Here is an 18549-nt window from a genome sequence, read left to right as displayed (position 1 = left end):
TATCCTGGCGGTCCAAGAGGCAGCCAGTGCATAAGGAATGATGCTATTAATCCTCTTGGGCAATCTCCAGGTCTGATTATTAGGGAAATACATTTGCATGCTGCATATAAACCAGGTGAATCACTGAGAGCACAAATTATATTTCCTGACAGCAAGTTAGAGAATGGATCAGCATTGCTTGTGTTTTTTTTCTTTCTGAAAGCTATAGAATTTCAATTCATTACCTGAGATTGGTTACAATTTTAGTTTATATTGAGTCTGTTTTCTCAGAGAAGACGAGTAGGTTCCCATGAGTATCTGCCTAATCACTACTACTAAAAAAAAAATCGAAACATGTAGTTAGTGCCATGATTTAGGTAGCAGAGTTGCTATATTTATCAGCCCACCGTGATATCATTTTATTTTATTTTGGCTGTTTGCCCTCATGTATTTCCCCTTTTATTGTTCTGTTGAACATCTATTTTCTTATGTACTTTGTAGTTTACAGAACTGTATGTGTTTTCATTCTTATGTAAATGAGAAATGCAGTGTCGTGCCGTCAGGACCTTCAAGGTATTCTCTGCTGACCAGACAGTTCCAAGCAAACCGCCAGTCAAATGACATTACGTTGCCTCACTCACTTGCGTACAGTGTGCTTGCTTATACTGTGAAACATACTACTCTAATTATTATTTGTTAATTTGTCCGACAATGACTTACAGGGTTTACTAGAGGTTTTTTTAAGATCTTGGGGTTTCCTGAAGGATCTGCATTTCCCCAGCATAAGTCTAAAACAACGACCAGACGCTAGAAAAAAAACAGTTGAGGGAATTCTCTGTTTCAGTTGAAGGTCTTGAGTGAGTTTAACCAATAGGCGACCAATCAGGAGTGAGCAGAGGCAGGCCATAAATAAATCTCCCAGGGTATTCTCTGTCCCACTTGAAGGCCCTGCTTAGCAACCAATGGGAAAGTCAAAGCTCTGACAGCTGACCAATCATTAGTGAACAACCCCAAAACATGAATATTCCTTGGTTAGCACTGCAGTTAGGATAGCTGGATTTCGCACGATATTGCTTATACATACAAATTGATAAATTGACATTGATAAATACAAATACCTTTACAACATCTAATTATTTTGAATGTGAGAAAACGGAGACATCATAGTCGATTTGGTTATGAATCCTTTTTCAAGGAGAACTTTCTCTGAAAAATTGGAGATTGTTAAAAAAAAAGGGAGATATACACCACAGATCCCCGAGCTGACACAGGAAGGGAAAGGATATACTCGGCACTTTCAGAATTCAGATTATAAAAGGTATCTGTGGCTTACAGGTAACTGCCACTTAAAACAAGGAGGGGGGTGGGGGGTGGGGGGAGGGGGGTGGGGGGGGGGGAGTTGAGTGGGGGGGGGGGGATTGGTGTTAACTGTTTTGAAAGTTTAGCACCAGCGCGCCTACCGGTGCTAGATAATCAAACCCCACCCTAATCAAGCCCTCCTCTGTTTTGTGACCAGTTTCTGCAGGTAAACTTCCCACATGGTATGAACATTCTCTCCTGTGTATGTGGATGAGTGTGGGTGGGCCATATGAGTAGACCATAGCCAATGAGAAACTATCATCATCTATGGTTGCTAAGGATTTAAAAAAAAAAAAAAAAACGAATGAATAAATAAAAATGAAAAATGTCTACTGTCTAGTGCCAAAGCACCACATTTGCACCTTTGAAAAGTTATCCAGACATAAATCCACTTTTATAGACAAACATAAGAGTTTAGTACACTGTCTTCAGAAAGGTAACCGTAACATTCATGTATACAATTTAAAGGCAATGCAAGCCTCTGTATTGTGCAAATTCAAAACAAAGGAGATGGAAAGAAATACGAAAAAAGAAAGGCAATAGTCACAAAGTAATAAATACAAAACTTAAAGTGCATGTGCAATAAGTTAGTTAGTGTTGGTGAAATATTAAAATCTTAATAAAAAGGCAGTATGCTATCTCTCTTTTATCTACAAACAAACACAAAGTTTAAAAATAAATAAAGCAAACGTTCTTAAATGAGTCTGACCTGACCGTGCAAACCTCGCTAGATAATTCCTGCAATCCAACCAGGTGTTTATTTTTCTCCAGAGAGGGGTGGGGTTCTGGAGATCCTATGAAAGGCTTAGACTGATTAGACACTGCCTCTCCTGCTGTACTAGGAAATACAACTATAAGACTATAAAGTGTTCCCCTGCTGATTTGGTGTGTTGTAATTAAAAAAGATAGCATGCTTATTCTGGGAGGACTGCCAAAGTGTTACCCTTCTAAAATATTACTGTTTATAGACATTTTGGAAAAGGATATTGAGGAATTATCTGGAAATTATCACATAGTATACTGTATGTAGCACAGCCAATCAAAGAACACCACACCATTTGATAGTGTGGGTCGAATCAGAAAGCAGCTAGGTCCCATTTTGCCCTGTCACCTTAGCAGCACATGATGTTGTGATGCTGGTAAGCCAATTAGAAATAATGTTTAGGGAAATTCCTATCACAGTAATTCCCAACTAATCAGAAAGTACTGTATGAAAGGGAACTGACTGGATTAATCCCTTCTTAGCGTGGTGTCATGTCTCTATGACATGAGGGGTATCCTTTTTGTTTGACAAATATGAACCGCGTGTATAATATGTATTGGTTTGCACTTCTCTCCCTGTTTTTCCTGTTTTTTTCAGTATTCATAGTATATATTTTCAATACATCAATATCAATGATAATCTATCTATCTATCTATCTATCTATCTATCTATCTATCTATCTATCTGTCTGTCTGTCTGTTTAACCTGCTGTGCATGCTGGGAGTGTGAGAGGTGAGCGTGTTGCAGTGAGCGGATTGAGGGTGGATGTGAGTGTTTCTTTTCCTCTTCGTGTTTTTTTCTGTTTTAAAGTTGTGCTCTTACCGGGTGCTGACTGACTGTCGGCTCCAGTGGCCAGAATGGCTGGAGCAGCAGGGAGATTGAAAACCTCAAAGTTTTTATTTTAAAAAGTTGACCCGCAAGCATGGGGTCAAGATTGTGCCGGATGGTTTTGTACTATTAGAAGATTGTGTTTTAGCGCTAGTTAAAATGGTGGGATATGATAACGTGAAGTCTGCATCTCGAATGACCGGATCTGTTGTCGCCTTTTTCAGTGACATAGATCTAGTAACAAAAGCTGTAGAAACAGGAATTGTGTTGAATGAAAGTGCTGTCCCGGTATGGGCAGATTGTATCTAAACCCAAAAGAATACCGCTGGGCTGTAAATCCCCCCATTTAAAACATGTTGTTTCTTTCAGAAGACAGCTATACATGATATTAAAAATATATAAATGAAGATATACGCATTAAGTTGAAGTTTAAAGATGAGAGCAGTGATTATCTAGTTTTTGCTTCATCAGAATCAATTAAATGTTTTCACTGTGGAGGTGAAGGACTTATTCTTAGAAACTAGCCAGAAAAATAGGCAGAGGAAAATAATCAAGAGACGGGGAATGCTGGGAGCAGAGATGGGGCAGGGCAGCGAGGTAGAAACGAAAAAGCAGGGAGAGCAGTGCCTCCGGTTTTAGATAATAGTAATATTGAAGGCGAGCAGCCAGGTCAGGCTGAAGGGACTGATATGGTTGGTCGGCCATTTGTAGTAGAGGGAGGTGCTGTGATTGCAGAGGGGGAAGCAGGCATCCAAGCAACTGGGAGCGGTGCAGAGGAGCCAGTGACCCCTGCTTTGCAGAGTTAAAAAAGAATGGGGTTGAAGCTGTAAACAGTCATCAAACCCCAGTTCAGTCTATGGCAGTAAAGAATCAGAAAAATGAAATAGTCAGTGTGTGGGGAGATACAGTACCAGAGGGCGCTAGTCAAGGGAGTGGCGAATCTGGTTTTAAATTACCAGAAAAAAAGAGACAAAGAAAAAGACAGGAAAATGTAGTAGCTAGTAAGAGAAGTAACTTCTCTGAAGAGAGTAGTGCAAATAAGGAGGATAGTAATGAGAAGGAGGGTCAGGTAGAAAAGCAGAGCGGTTATGTTGAACAAACTTCTAGGGCAATTACTGAAGAAAGCTCTGAATTAGAAAGTGGAGAGGAAGCTGACTTTACTGATTCCTTGCAAGTTTCTGGGCTGCCTTGTAATAAAGGCGATTACCATATAAAGAGCATTAACACATTTCTGGAGAGTACGAAAGGAATGAGAGGAATTAATGTAGGGGATCATTTCCTGTCTTATCGGGGGTGGGTTTTAATTGTAAACAATCTGGTAGCTTCAGTGCTATGGCATACATTAATTTATGTGGCGCCGCAGCAGTCCTTGTTACAGCACATTCAGAGACAAATCTTGGACTTTTTCTGGGGTGGACTGCATTGGCTAAGATAGAGCATGCTCTACCTTCCCCTGGAGGAGGGTGGGCAGGGTCTCATCCACATTGCCAGCCACACTGCTGCTTTTCATTTGCAGGCCCTGCAAAAAGTATTGTACTATACTGAGAAACTCTCCTGGAGAGAGTTGGCTCAGGCATTTTTTTGCCAGATAGGAGGATTAGGTTTGGACAGACACTTGTTTTTAATGGATACCAGCAGCAGAACTGTTCTGGTTTGCCTGAGTACTACAAGAGGGTACTGAGAGCATGGTTAAACCTCTGTGTGGAGAAAGAAAAAAGAGCAATGGATTTGTATTGGGCGCTTGAAGAGCCTTTTGTTTTTAATTCTGTTTTCAAAATGGTACTGTGTCAATCTCCTACTTTTGAAAACACCCTGCTTACAGGTGGAATAATAAAACTGGGCCATATAGTAGATATAATAAATCATACCTGGAGGAGCCAGGAAAGTTTAGCGGATGTACTAACTCTAAGGTCTGTGAGGGTGGCTGGCCTGTTACTGTCACAGCTCAGAAATGCACTTCCTAAACCAATTCAGGACATTTTAAAGTTCAAAGTTTTATTGAGCAGACTCCGCCTCCCTGCGCCTTCCAGCTCTACTTATTTCCCCAGCTGGCCTCCCAGATAGTGAGACAGAGGGGGGATTGCTTCGTACACAAAATCTGACAGATCTGCTTCTACAAAGTGTGGAGGGGAAGTGTCTATACCAAGTGTGTGTGAAAATGCAGCACAGACAACAGCTTCAGAGCCTCCCTAATACGCAATGGAGAGACAGGCTGGGAGTAGGGAGCCAGATCAGACCGGCGTGGAGGGCACTATATAAAGCACCACTCCCAAAAAGAGGGCGGTACAATCATCGATATTCTTTCAAACGATTATATTTTGTGTGCCCAATTATCATTCTCTTAGACATAACAAGATGTTGACACCAATCCTAGAAATGGTTTTCAAAGTCCCTTCATGGTCTTTCTCTTGTCCTGTAATGACACCCAGCAAAGAACAGCTCAAGTATAAGACCTGATAAAAAAAAAAAAACGGTTCCCTTGTGAACAACGTGGTCAACTCGCCCACGTCCTATCATTGTTCAATATATACTTGGAGAGCATTGCGATCAATTTCTACAGATAATTACAAAACCATAAGCTATGCTGTTGACATAGTGCTCCTTGTACGCTTGGAGGGTGAACCTTAAGAAATTGCGTGCAATAGAAAAATTCAAGCAGAATAGAAAGCCAGGCGCTAGATAACACAATGATTTTTTTTAAGAAAACAGAGATGAATAGAGAATGGAGCAAGTACAGTTATGGTTTCCCTGCCGCTAACCTTATAAAAACATTGATCATGAGAATCAAGGATGATAGGTCTTGGTGTTGGAAAAGAACAGATACTGTCTAAAAAGCTACAACTCAGAAGGCCACTTCCTTGGCTGTTTCTAATCTGTGGCAGTGAATCATGGTATACTGTGGAAGGACTGTTGGAGCTTGCAGGCTCCCTAAGTATTAAACAAAGCAACATAAACCGCGGTTCATAAAAGATGTATTGATGGCGAAGTAACAAACAATAATAGGACAGTGCAAAGTAGAAACTGTAGACTTGAATCCTGAAAACAAAGGTCTCAGGCTGATTATGTAGTAAGTAAACTCCTTCCTTAACTTTGTATTCCCAGTAGTTGCAGTGAGAATGTGCTATCGGCAGCATCTGATGCACAAATACTGTTCAGGTATTACTATACCAACAACAAAGATGGAATTTAAATAACACTTCTTCACTAACAAACCCTGCCATGAATGCTGTAGAATTATTTTTTAATGTTATAAAAGACAAAACATTAATCCATACCTGTAAAAACAAAGGGTTACGTTTATATACAAACTTTTTTGTCCAAAGCAGTTTAGTTAATGTAGAAAACACAAACACATTTGACATTGCTATTCATTCCTTTTAGGATTTCATGCCAGACGCTGCACTGTGGAAAATGTACACAATTATCTGTCCAGGATTCGTCTAGGCAGATTTGGAACCTGTGACCCCCTGGCCCACACAGAACTGTACAACAGAACGGTGGTTCGGATGTTTTGTCAACATGGGTCAATAAGCTAATTGTTTTGCAATAATCTAGAAAGAACTACAATGCCATCTTTCCAACCACATGGGGGTAATGTCATAGCTTGGCAATGACATTCTAAAGTGACTGCAGAATGTCTGATTAAACTATACAGGTAAAAAAAAAAAAAAAAAAAAATACCCCAAGTCAAGTTCCGAAACTTTAACATAAAAATAAAACTATTTAAAAATTAATGTAAAATGTAATGGATTGCAACCTAATATCTGTTGGTAATAAGAAGAGGCTATCTGAGCCACCTTACTATCTATCTATCTATCTATCTATCTATCTATCTGTGTTTGTAGATCAACATTATCTCCCTCAATATCACACATATTCACTGATACAGTATGTTTTGTTAACAACAGCAACAACAACAACATTTTATTTATATAGCACCTTTAATAGCAAGTATACCAAGGCACTTTACTATAAACAAAAAGAAAGTACAGTTAAAAGTCAGTTAAAAGTACAGTTAGATACAATTAAAAGCCAATTTAAAATAATAAGTCTTTAAAGAAGTTTTAAAAAACTCCAGAGAGTCTGAACTTTTAATATAATTTGTCTGGGTGCATAAACAGAAAAAGCCCTGTCACCCTGAGTGCGCAGTGATATATATATATATATATATATATATATATATATATATATATATATATATATATATATATATATATTACACCGCTGTTTGATACAGGAAACATGTGCTTATTAATACTAGAAACAAAGCGCGACCCCAGCACGAATCTATCAACCTGTCAAACAGCAACAAATCTCCACAATTCTCGAGTGTGTACTTGATAAAAAAAGCACTCCAGAGCCCTCCGTGTCCAGTGAAAATCAGGTAAATCCAAGAGAAACCTACGTTTCCAACATCGAAACTACCTCGGCAACAGGCTCTCCGCATTCAATCTTTGGCCCAAACTGCATTTTTCATGAGGGAGTCACAGTGAACATCTATAATCGGCCACCTGAAGAATCTCCCATCCACAGACAAAGACGCTTTGTAATACACGGATTTTGACTGAAGGTGCACACAAATGTTATCAAACACAAACACCCTTGAATCAAACTAGTGAACATAAAACTGGCAAAATAGTATATAAAAAATGTTAAAGCGCATAATTTTAGTATGAGCAATACTTGAAGATAATATCCTTAAGGAATAGAAGGAAGACAAATGTTGAATTGACAACAGAACTGGCAGAAGGCACAGGTGTCGTTGTCCATCCATCAACAGTCCAAAGCACCTTTGACCATTGTTCCATAGTTCAATTTCTGTCTTCTTGTGCATATTTTAGCCTTTTAGTCTTGTTCCCCTTATTTAACAGAAGTACTCTTACTGCAACACATCCTTTGAGTCCTGATTTCAAGAGTGACCTTTGTACTGTTGATTTGATGGACACCTTAAGGATATTATCTTCAAGTATTGATTATCCTTGTTAGACAGCTTTTTGGGTCTTCCAGTCCTGGGTTTGCCAATTACAGAGGATGTTTCTCTGTACTTGTTAATTATGCTTTGGATACTACACCTTGAAAATCAAGTGATGCAAGATATTTTACTCAGGTTTTTTTTTCCTTCTTTATGCAAGTCAAGGTTGTTATAATAGTAGAAAACACTGGTGGAGGCTTTCAGTAAATTGTTGATGCTCATAATGCATCAGAGCAGAAAAATGCAACATGTCTAAGACTTTTGCACAGCAGTGTATATATATATATATATATATATATATATATATATATATATATATATATATATATATACAGTGCCTTGCATAAGTATTCACCCTGCTTGGACTTTACCACATTTTGTAGTGTTACAGCCTGGAATTAAAATTGATTTAATTGGGATTTTTACCATTTGATTTACACAATATACTTAACACTTTGAAGGTGCAAAATATTTTTTATTGTGACACACTGTGAAAAGTTAATTAAACAAAAAAAAAAGACATTTGTTGGTTGCATAAGTATTCACCCCTCTGAGTCAATACTTGGTAGAAGCACCTTTGGCAGCAATTACAGCTGTGAGTCTTTTTGGGTAAGTCTCTCCCATGGACGGTTTCTCCCATCTCAGCTGTGGATCTCTCCAGCTCCTTCAGAGTTACCATTGGCCTCTTGGTTGCTTCTCTGACTAATGCCCTCCTTACCTGGTCACTGAGTTTTGGTGGACGGCCTACTCTAGGCAGAGTCACGGTTGTGCCATATTCTTTCCATTTTTTAATAATGGATTTAACGGTGCTCCGGGGGATGTTCAAAGTTTGGGATATTTTTTTATAACCCAACCCTGATTGGTGCTTCTCCAGAACTTTATCCCGGACTTGTTTTGATAGCTCCTTGGTCTTCATGATGCTGTTTGTTTAGATATGCTCTCTAACAAACTCTGGGGCCTTCCAGAAATAGGTGTATTTAATCTGAGATCATGTGACACTTTAATTGCACACAGGTGGACTCCATTCAACTAATTATGTGACTTCTGAAGGCAATTGGTTGCACCAGAGCTTATTTAGGGGTGTCACAGCAAAGGGGGTGAATACTTATGCAATCAAGACTTGTCAGTTTTTTATTTATAAATAATTTTGAAACGTATGTAGATTTTTTTCCCCACTTCCACATTATGGACTATTTTGTGTAGATCAGTGACAAAAAATCCTAATTAAATCCATTTTAATTCCAGGTTGTAACACTACAAAATGTGGAAAAGTCCAAGGGGGGTGAATACTTATGCAAGGCAGTGTATATATATATATATATATATATATATATATATATATATATATATATATAAAATATAGAAGCTATATTCTATATTAAAATAGATACATACTGTATACAAATGTTTTTAAACAGATAAATGCCATGGAACTATTAATCTGTAATTAAGAAAGCATGTTGTGCAGGACTCTGTCACATACAGCCTGTTTCCTGGCTTGGTGACAAATTTCAACTTTCGCACATACCTTGTATATAACAAAAGGTTACACAAAGGCTCTGAGCTTGTAACTCGCTACCTACAGTCACATGTAGCTGAAGGCTGCTGCTTATGTGTGAGGCAACCTCAGTCTGCCAGCAGGTTTTGTGCACTGACCTGTCACAATTAAGCAGGAATATCAAATGGCCTGAGCAACTGACAGAACAGTTCACCTTTCGGCATAAATGTAATACTTTCTGATAAGGAGCTTATGCTAGTTTTCTCAGCAAATAGCCTAAAAACATTTCTGTTAGTGGCATTTCTAGATGTGATCTGTTAAAGGAAGCATCCTTGACAATATTTTAAGGAAACATGCCATGTTATTTTCAGAGTAGCTGTAAATAAATAACGAAAAATCTGGCAGGGTACATTATATATATACGCACACACACACATAGTTAAGCCGAAATTATCAGGCAGCAGTTTGCCTGAAGCTGCAAATGGAGAAGCCTGTTTATTATTAGACCAGGAATTCAAGAGGCTAAGATATGAAACTTCAAGACATTACAATATAACAGTCTGTGTCTGATTCCAGTTTTGATTTAAACTGTTGGTTTTTATAAAATGACATTTCTGGGCTTTGGCGACTGTGTTTTTACTGCATAATTGCCTTGGTATTGTTTGCACCAGGCACTATTCAGTTTAATACAGACCCAAAAAAGTTATATAATAAAGGAAAAGTGTGGCTGAATTCAGAGCTCCAACAAACAAGCGTGCCAATTCTGAATACTTATTTTGTTATGAATTGAATATGTGTTTTATATATTATCACCCTTATAAATGATTTATATACGGTGCTTTTATTTCTGTTGAAATTATGAATGATTTCCAAAGATTTAGTTTTAACATATTATGTGAAAAATAAAAACCTTGGTATCATCAGGTTGCAACCCCTGTGCAGTGAATTAAGCTTGTTTTAAAAAAAAAGAACACACCATCAGTATCTACTTCAACTTATTGACTCAGCATCACACACATAGCAACTGTAGCAACCAGAGGTATACCTCTCCAAATGAATAACTGTCTTAGATAATGACATTAGGTGATGACATGCTGCATATCTCCAGAGTCAATGCATAAAAAAGTGTCAACAAATTACCATATATTTATCTATAAAATGAAATTGTGCTCAACAAAAAGTAATCATTGTTGATAACAAGGTAAATAGGGCATTAAAATCAGAAACAAAAGTACATTTCAACGATGTAAGGATGCAGTTGCGGCATACTGTATAAATAAGACATTCTTCAATTATAAAACTGCTTCAATGAAAAAGGCATTTTTCAAGTACAAAATTAGCCAAAATGCTAATTATGACATCACAGTGACGTCATGTTGTCTGCTGTAGGATAAACATTTTTAGTGCACAGTTGAACATACCACAATTTATCACATTTAGTACATTTATTATAGGGGTCTCCTGTATGTTGGCTTTTTGTGATATATGTAAAGAAATACTCTTAAGTATTTTACACTGAACTGTAATGGAAGACTGTTTTCATTTGCTATCACATTTTGGCTGGGATTTTAGAAGGTCTTACATTACCCACATGGTACAGACACATTGGAAATGTATTTAATCTGATTTTTGGCTGCAGAGGAGCAGTACTGGCACCAGTATATTCCAAATATGTAGAATGCAAATTTCAGCTGGGCAGTGTTAGGAATGCATGCATTTTGCCTTTATGGGAGAGAAGTTGGGGAGGGTTCAATCTTGAATGGGAGGGGGAGTGAGCATGGAAGGGGCTGGAGGGTCTCCTGTACATGGGAGCAGGAAGGAACAAAGAGATGTGGGGAGAGTGTGTGAGAGCCCTTACTCCCCGCTGGCCTCTAATTCAAACCAAACGTTTACCACGAAATAGCTCTTTGACATTATTACACACTGCGCATATTGATGCCTTCTATTCCAAAACATAGGAAGAATGAGGCACAGCATCATCACACAGGCACACAGCATATAACATGCAGAGATGTTACCACAGCTATTGTGAAGCAACAATACTTACTATTTTCGATAGCAGAAATGTTACCTTTAGTATCCTTCTGGATGTTTCGTTTTGGGCAATATTTTGCCATATATTATTGTCAAATGTTTCAGGAACTCCAAAAACTGCAATCAAAATTTGCACAATATGGATATATTACTGTATATACAAGGATTGGATTCAAAACAGCTCGCCTGATATAACACTGTCAATTGGCTATAAGTGACCTTTCTTTAATAGCTTTTGATAGTGATTTTTCTTCACCAGAAAGACTCAACATTTTAGAGACGGTTTCTCATGAAACAATAATCATTTGTGCCTTGAATCCAGAAGCACCTGCTTATTAAACATTCACTATCATACTAACATTTGGGGAGTAAAACAGGGGTACAATAACTGAGCACTCTAAATTAAAAAAAATACTTTTGTGAAAACTATTGCAATATGTAGTACATTTGCCCCCTGTTTACGCAATGTATTGCAAGTGTTTAAAAATCTCTATATTATATTTAATTTCAATGTGATGATCACTGGTGAAAGTGGTATATGAATAGAAGCTTTTAATGGCTGACTTCCCTTTGATTTCTATCCAGAACTTACCTTCTGATATAATCAATCCAGCCACTTTTGACCTAGTCTGGGATATTTTGCAGTACACCAGTGATCTTACGTCTTGCCAATTACCTCAAGAGATCCGATTTCCAATCTGTCTTGGACCATAATACTGTAGTCAGTGTCATAAAACCACTGCAAATTTTGGCTCAGTTTTAGAGGTCTGGATTCAATAAACATGGAGACTAACATCCCTATTGCATCCCAGTATTTTCTTTAGGTCAGGGTTAAATCGACTTAATATAATACAGAACCATTGCATTTCATATGCAAATACAAATCAAGGCTACAACATTTAATTCAGTACTGCTCATTGAAGAAAATGTCTTAAGATCACTTCAGTTTTCAATTATAAACATGGTACGTGTAACAAATATTTCTCAGCAAATGTCTCTCTGTAAAATATTTAAATCTCACAAATTATTGCAATGACAATTCTAGTGTTGTTCAAGCTCTTTCAACATTTAACATTTGTATATATCATGACTCTTAAATTAAGCATGTATATAAGATCCACATTGAACAGATTACTTTAATATGCTTTATTACTGTACTTGTCCTATTGTTAAGTAGGAATGTTTTCACTCAGTAACATTTTTTAAAACGCAATGATCAATTTAAAACAGAGCTGGACTGTATACTTTACAATACACTCCAATTTACAATACACTTGTGCTGTAACCTTAGAAGACACTTTGGTTGATCAAGCCTGGGTGCATGACCGTAACTAGCTATGAGGACACAGAGGTTGTGCCAATGCTGATGCCCATGTACAAATTCTGGTACAAAAGACTCCTTAATTTTCTCTGTTGGTTTGCCGTGTAAGATTTGGAGGCTGAATAGTAAATACCAAGCAGTCACATAAATACTGCCAGCTATAGCTTAAAACCAACATTTGACCTTGGTAGAATGTCAGCTCTGGTTACGACGCTGTCTGGGTGGTTTATGTCTATTGCTGCAACTAGAACTTAAGAGCAGCTCTGAACTGAGATCAAAAAGAGATCATCTTTAAAATGTAACCCTACAGTAAGTCAGTAGATTGTTGTACTTATGAGCACCGGTGCTTGTGTGGTTGGTTGGAGCACTAACATAAAGGGGAGTCTGTTTTTTGATTGCTGGTTCAAAATGTAAACATTTCTGCTTCAGTAAGAAAATGTCAATTCCAAGAATTCCAGATGATATCCAAATTCAAGGTAAAAACATGTATAGTTTGGCCAGCCTGAAAGACAGTTTTGGTACTCTGAGAATCTGGCCCAAAGTGCTCAAAGGTAAGCCTGTAGCTTTAGTCTTCTTTCAACATTTATACAACTCAAGCTTTTCCTCTTGGGGTTCAAGGCAGATAACAAACTCCTACCTTCCCATTTACTGTTGCTTAATTAGTCATTAGTCTAGAGAATACCCCACTACTTCAACCAGGCAGAAGGCTTATTAGGGATTTGATTCACTAATAAATATAGAGGAAAACCCACACGATTAGTACACACTAATATTATTGATATCTAATAACTCAAGCATGTTGTCAGTGTATGTACAATAATGTCATGTTAATAATGTATTTTGTTCTTTTATTTAGTAAAACTAACCAACTGCATGATATCTACTAGGCACAGAATATATTTGATAGCGGATACAACCTTTAATTTAAATACAACAATGCATTCAAAGCTGATATAGAAGGAGTGAAAAAACTGCATATGTCTCATTTGAACGCATTGATAACAAGATTACTTCAAGGGTAACAGCCAGGTTGTATGAACCATAAAAGTGCAAATGATTTACAAATATTTAACAAGGAAAGAAATCTAAGCGCGCAGTTCCTATCACAGAAAGGCCGGCTCCAGAAATGGCATAATCAATAAAGGAATGTTAGTTCTAATACAGTGTGTCAGCTTTTTAAGCAGACACAAGCTTCATCAAGTCAATGAGTGGAGTTAAACTCTCTTGTTTTCTTATCTGAATTATTTACAGACATATTGACAGGCTGCATATAGTTGAAATATAACACATCTGTTCAGTCAGAGTATAAAAAAAAGAAAACACTTTCACTATGATATTAATTATTCCATCTCCATTCATGACAAAACACTTAGATTATTAAAATTTATTTCCCACCACTTTCAAAAGTGGTTTACAGTGACAAAATGAAATTATGTACCACAATCAATTTATGACTGAGATTCATATTTCTGCTAAAGTAATTTTCTGAGTGATATATTAAAATCTGAAAATTTAGCAGTAATGAGTTTTTAATGAAAAAATAAAATGTTGACTCGAAAGAAAAATCATGTTGCTCTTTTAATGTGGCCTTTTAAAAATGCTGTATGCTGCTTAGCCATACTATGAATGTGCCATCTCTTTGCTAATTACAGTACTGGGCTTGGTCCTTCTTACTGAACCTGAAATGAAAATGGATACCATCAGATGAAAAAGTCCTTGGAAACTCAATTTACACACCGGTCATGCAGTGGAGAACACATAGGCAGACAAACAGATACACACCAAGTCAGAATCTACAAAGCTTTAAACATTACGGCTTATTTCACAGACCCCCAATTAGGACTAATTCTATTAAAGATATGTTTTAATGGATTCAGTTTGGTTTTGGTATTCCTAAAATTGTTCCAGATTACAGTTTTTTTAAATTACAATCTGTATTTAATGTATAACAAGAACTATCTCCTCAACCTTTTGCGTAACGCTTTGTAAAGAAAAAGTGCTTAAATAGAGTTTGTAAAACAAACATTACGGTTCAAATAAAACCAGGGTACTGTATTTTATGCCACTGCTGGATGGAATCTCCTTGGCCCAGGAGGTTAATTAAAAAAATTATAACAATATTCTTGTTGGTAATCTTTTCTTTTTTGGATTAGTTGTCTGTTTTTTCTTATTAATTATATATATATATATATATATATATATATATATATATATATATATATATATATGAAAACCATCCTTCACAAAATCTAAAAGATTTTAAGGGAATCTGTTCTTTCAATGGAAAGGTGATATTAAAATGAGAAGACATCTACAGAGGAAATATATCAGCAATCCCACAATCAATAGCTGGATATTCACAAATCCGACAGGATACAACCCAGATACCTTAAAAATGTGATACAGTAGCTCATAGAGGAGGAAGTACAGCAACCAATATGCTTTTTGTGTGTCATGTTTTATATCATATTTCAGAATCTCAAACACCTATGAAAGAAATATATAATTTCTTCTACACCCACCATGTCAACCTTCTTCCATGTACTTTCAGCAGTAGAGGGATAAAAAAAGCTCTATTATCATTCAAGACGATGTGAATGACATAACCCAGATTCATTTTAAAGAATATAATAGAGGGACAAGGAGAAATTAATTGTTTATTTCAGGGGTGCACAATTAGAATTCAAAGAGGTCCAGTGACTAACATTTTCTCCCCCCCAAAGGTCCAAACCATTAAAATGTCTAACGTGCGCTATGATTTGGGGGCATATGTAGTTCTTGTATATGTATAGCTAATAAACAAAGTACTACATTTCAATAACATTTCAACAATATTGCTGCTGTTGTACGTGACATTGGGATTTGCTTGATCTTTTCACACAGTTCGTCTTTTTGTTTACCGTCAAGTAAAGTTTCAGCAACAGCATTCATGCACTCCATCACCACTCCCCCGTCAGTAAATGGCTTTTGGTGTTGACCCAAAATCCAAGCTATTTTTAGTGAACATTCGTTTGCACGTTGTTGGGCAGTGAATGCATGGGAGAGGACTCTGGTGGACCGATCATACTGCGCTTTGAGTTCGTTTATTTTGCGTGCCCTCATCTCAGACTGCTGTGGATATGTTTGCTCAAAAGATCTGTGCTTTGTCTCGTAGTGGCGCTTCACGTTGGCACTTTTTATTAGAGCCACGGTTCTGAACATATCAGGCAGAGTGGTTTGACACTCGCTGCGGGAAGGATAAAGGCATATTTGTCTGTCCACTCCTCTTTGAAAGCTCGATTTTCTCTATCGACTTTCCTGACTTTTGCGCACGCCATTCTATAATTTCTCCTCTCGCTTCCGCTTTTGCTTCTCTCGCTGTCTCTCTCTCTGACAACATCAGTCTCCTAACATGCATTGTAAACATTCGCTTTGATTGGCTGAGTTTCGTGAAGTGATTTAAATAACGCACGTGATTGGACAACACACAGTAGTATGGGGCGCTGTCTGGGACCTTCCCAGCTTCGCTGAGCCAGCGCAGTATGTGTACATTGAAAAAAAGGGTTGCTTCATCAGTATTTAATTTAACAATTATTTATGAGAAATGTGTCGAGGTCCAGATAGAACCTTCACTCGGTCCGGACCCGGACCGAGGTCCGCCAATTGTGCACCTCTGGTTTATTTGGACTGCTCAGGAGGACTGCAGATTAGCAGTGCTATCATTGGCTAAGAGCAATGGTGGGTGTAAACACAATTTGAAGAGTCCAGACACCCACCATTTCATTGCAGAGAAGCCACAATTAATCAGTCTAATCAATTATTGGGAAGGCAGGCTGTTATTGTGTAAGTCTCCATTATAGATTCAGCCAACAATGTAGTGAACACGAGTCTCGTAGAAGAAAAAGGTTCTGTTTTATTGTAAAAGACACTTTTTTTCAGTTCTAGTTAATATACTCGACAGCTAAAAGATTGTTGAAGGGTAATGTTTTTTTGTCCCTTATATGAAGGCATCCATTGCCCCTTCTATAAATGTTTGTGAGAGTAATTTTATGGGAAATGTAGAAATACAAAGAAAATAAAAATAGGAAAAATGATTTGGCTTCTGAAATAGTGTTTTGTAGTTATGGATACTTTTATAAGGAATGTGTTACAATGCACAGTATTGTTACGTTAAGTGTAGGGTACACACTTCTTTCCAGTGAACAGTCAGACAAGACTTAAAAATAACTTAAAATAAATACATAGACTATTACAAATGAATAGGCTATTGCAAAAACCTGCACTTGTAATTTCTAGTATTCACAGATGGATAGTGCTCTCTTCAACAACCAGGTCCCTGCCCTGGATCCTGCTGTCTGTATTCACTTAGAGTGTTTACTCTAAATTACACAGACTGAATTTCCACTGGACTTCCTTTGGGGAACTGCCATCAACGGAACTCCACAGAAACTGACATGCACTTTTAATCAGCCAATGGGAAACACTACAATATTATACACAATAATCAATCAATTTAGGATTACTAAACTTTGAATTCAAATCCCAAATAATTAATTATAAAATGAATCCTCCTAAAAGAAACAGAAGGAAAAAAAAAACAGAATTCATGATGCAGGGTCCACTTCCATATGAGAAATTATAGAGAAATATATCTTTTTTTGCTTTAAAATGATGTACCGACATGAGAGACTGGGTTAGTTGGGTGAATTAAGGAGGTTGTCCACCAGAATGCTTTTAAATCATCTGTGCATCAACTTGTGCACAGGTGTCTTATTTCTGATATATATGTAGATTGCTAACTTTAATAGCTTTTTACATAGTAATTGGAATGACAGATTTTCTATGGTTCTGATGATTTTATATTACTGCATCAGAAGTTTGATATCATCTTCTGATTTTTAAATGTCCGTAAAATCTAATAAAAATATATTTCAGTATGATTAATGCCACAAAAGGACCATTCTACGAACCCATTCTAATGTCAAGAGTAATTTAAACTTGACTTATATTTTGTAAAAATATTACTTAATAAGATAAAAAAAAAAGAATTATCCTTTTGTCATATTTTATTCTAGACAATTAAAATACATTTATTCAGTAGGCCCCTATAATTAACTACTGCTTACTTTTGATGGAGATAAGCACAATTTATCTCATCATCTTATCATTACCACATTTATGGTCAATATTTAAATCCATATAATTATCATATGGAGGACACATTTAAGTAGCCTTAACAAACATATCATTTACGGGGATAAGTTTAATATTGCGCTGTGATACAAATCTCTAAAACTTGTTAAAGGTGACATTTGAGTAACCAATTACAATCTCTTGCAAAGGAAAGCAAATACTTTTGATAGAAACTGTTTGTCAGTGTGTGGTCCCTGGTCCTTAAGGACCTGCCACCTCGAACTGGCTTGAAAAAAAACTTTTGAATGTCAGCTTTAAAGCTTAGAATTATTTGTGCTGCGGACCATGGCCCCATGGGGTAATTACTCAGAATGAACCCGAGAAACCTCAGCAATCTCCATACACTGGTACAATGTCACATTCTCAGCCTCTCCATCAGTGGAAACATAAAAAAGAAGTCTTTCCTTTACTTCAAGTCATAGCTAGTGTCTAAGCAGAGTGTGCAGGTCAGAGGGTCATTAAAAGCATCAAAGGAGGCAGCCTCATGATGGTAATAAGACGGTGGTGAGCGAAGAAATAAAGTGGGCATTGATCCGCACTATCGAGTATGACATTTTAACTGGAGCTAAGAGCCAGGAGCAGCTCCCGTCCCTCTTATTCATCAGCCTGTCTGTTTTAGTAAA

Source organism: Acipenser ruthenus, chromosome 5 (assembly GCF_902713425.1).
Source record: "Acipenser ruthenus chromosome 5, fAciRut3.2 maternal haplotype, whole genome shotgun sequence".
Taxonomy (NCBI): domain Eukaryota; kingdom Metazoa; phylum Chordata; class Actinopteri; order Acipenseriformes; family Acipenseridae; genus Acipenser; species Acipenser ruthenus.
This window is presented reverse-complemented; position numbering follows the sequence as displayed.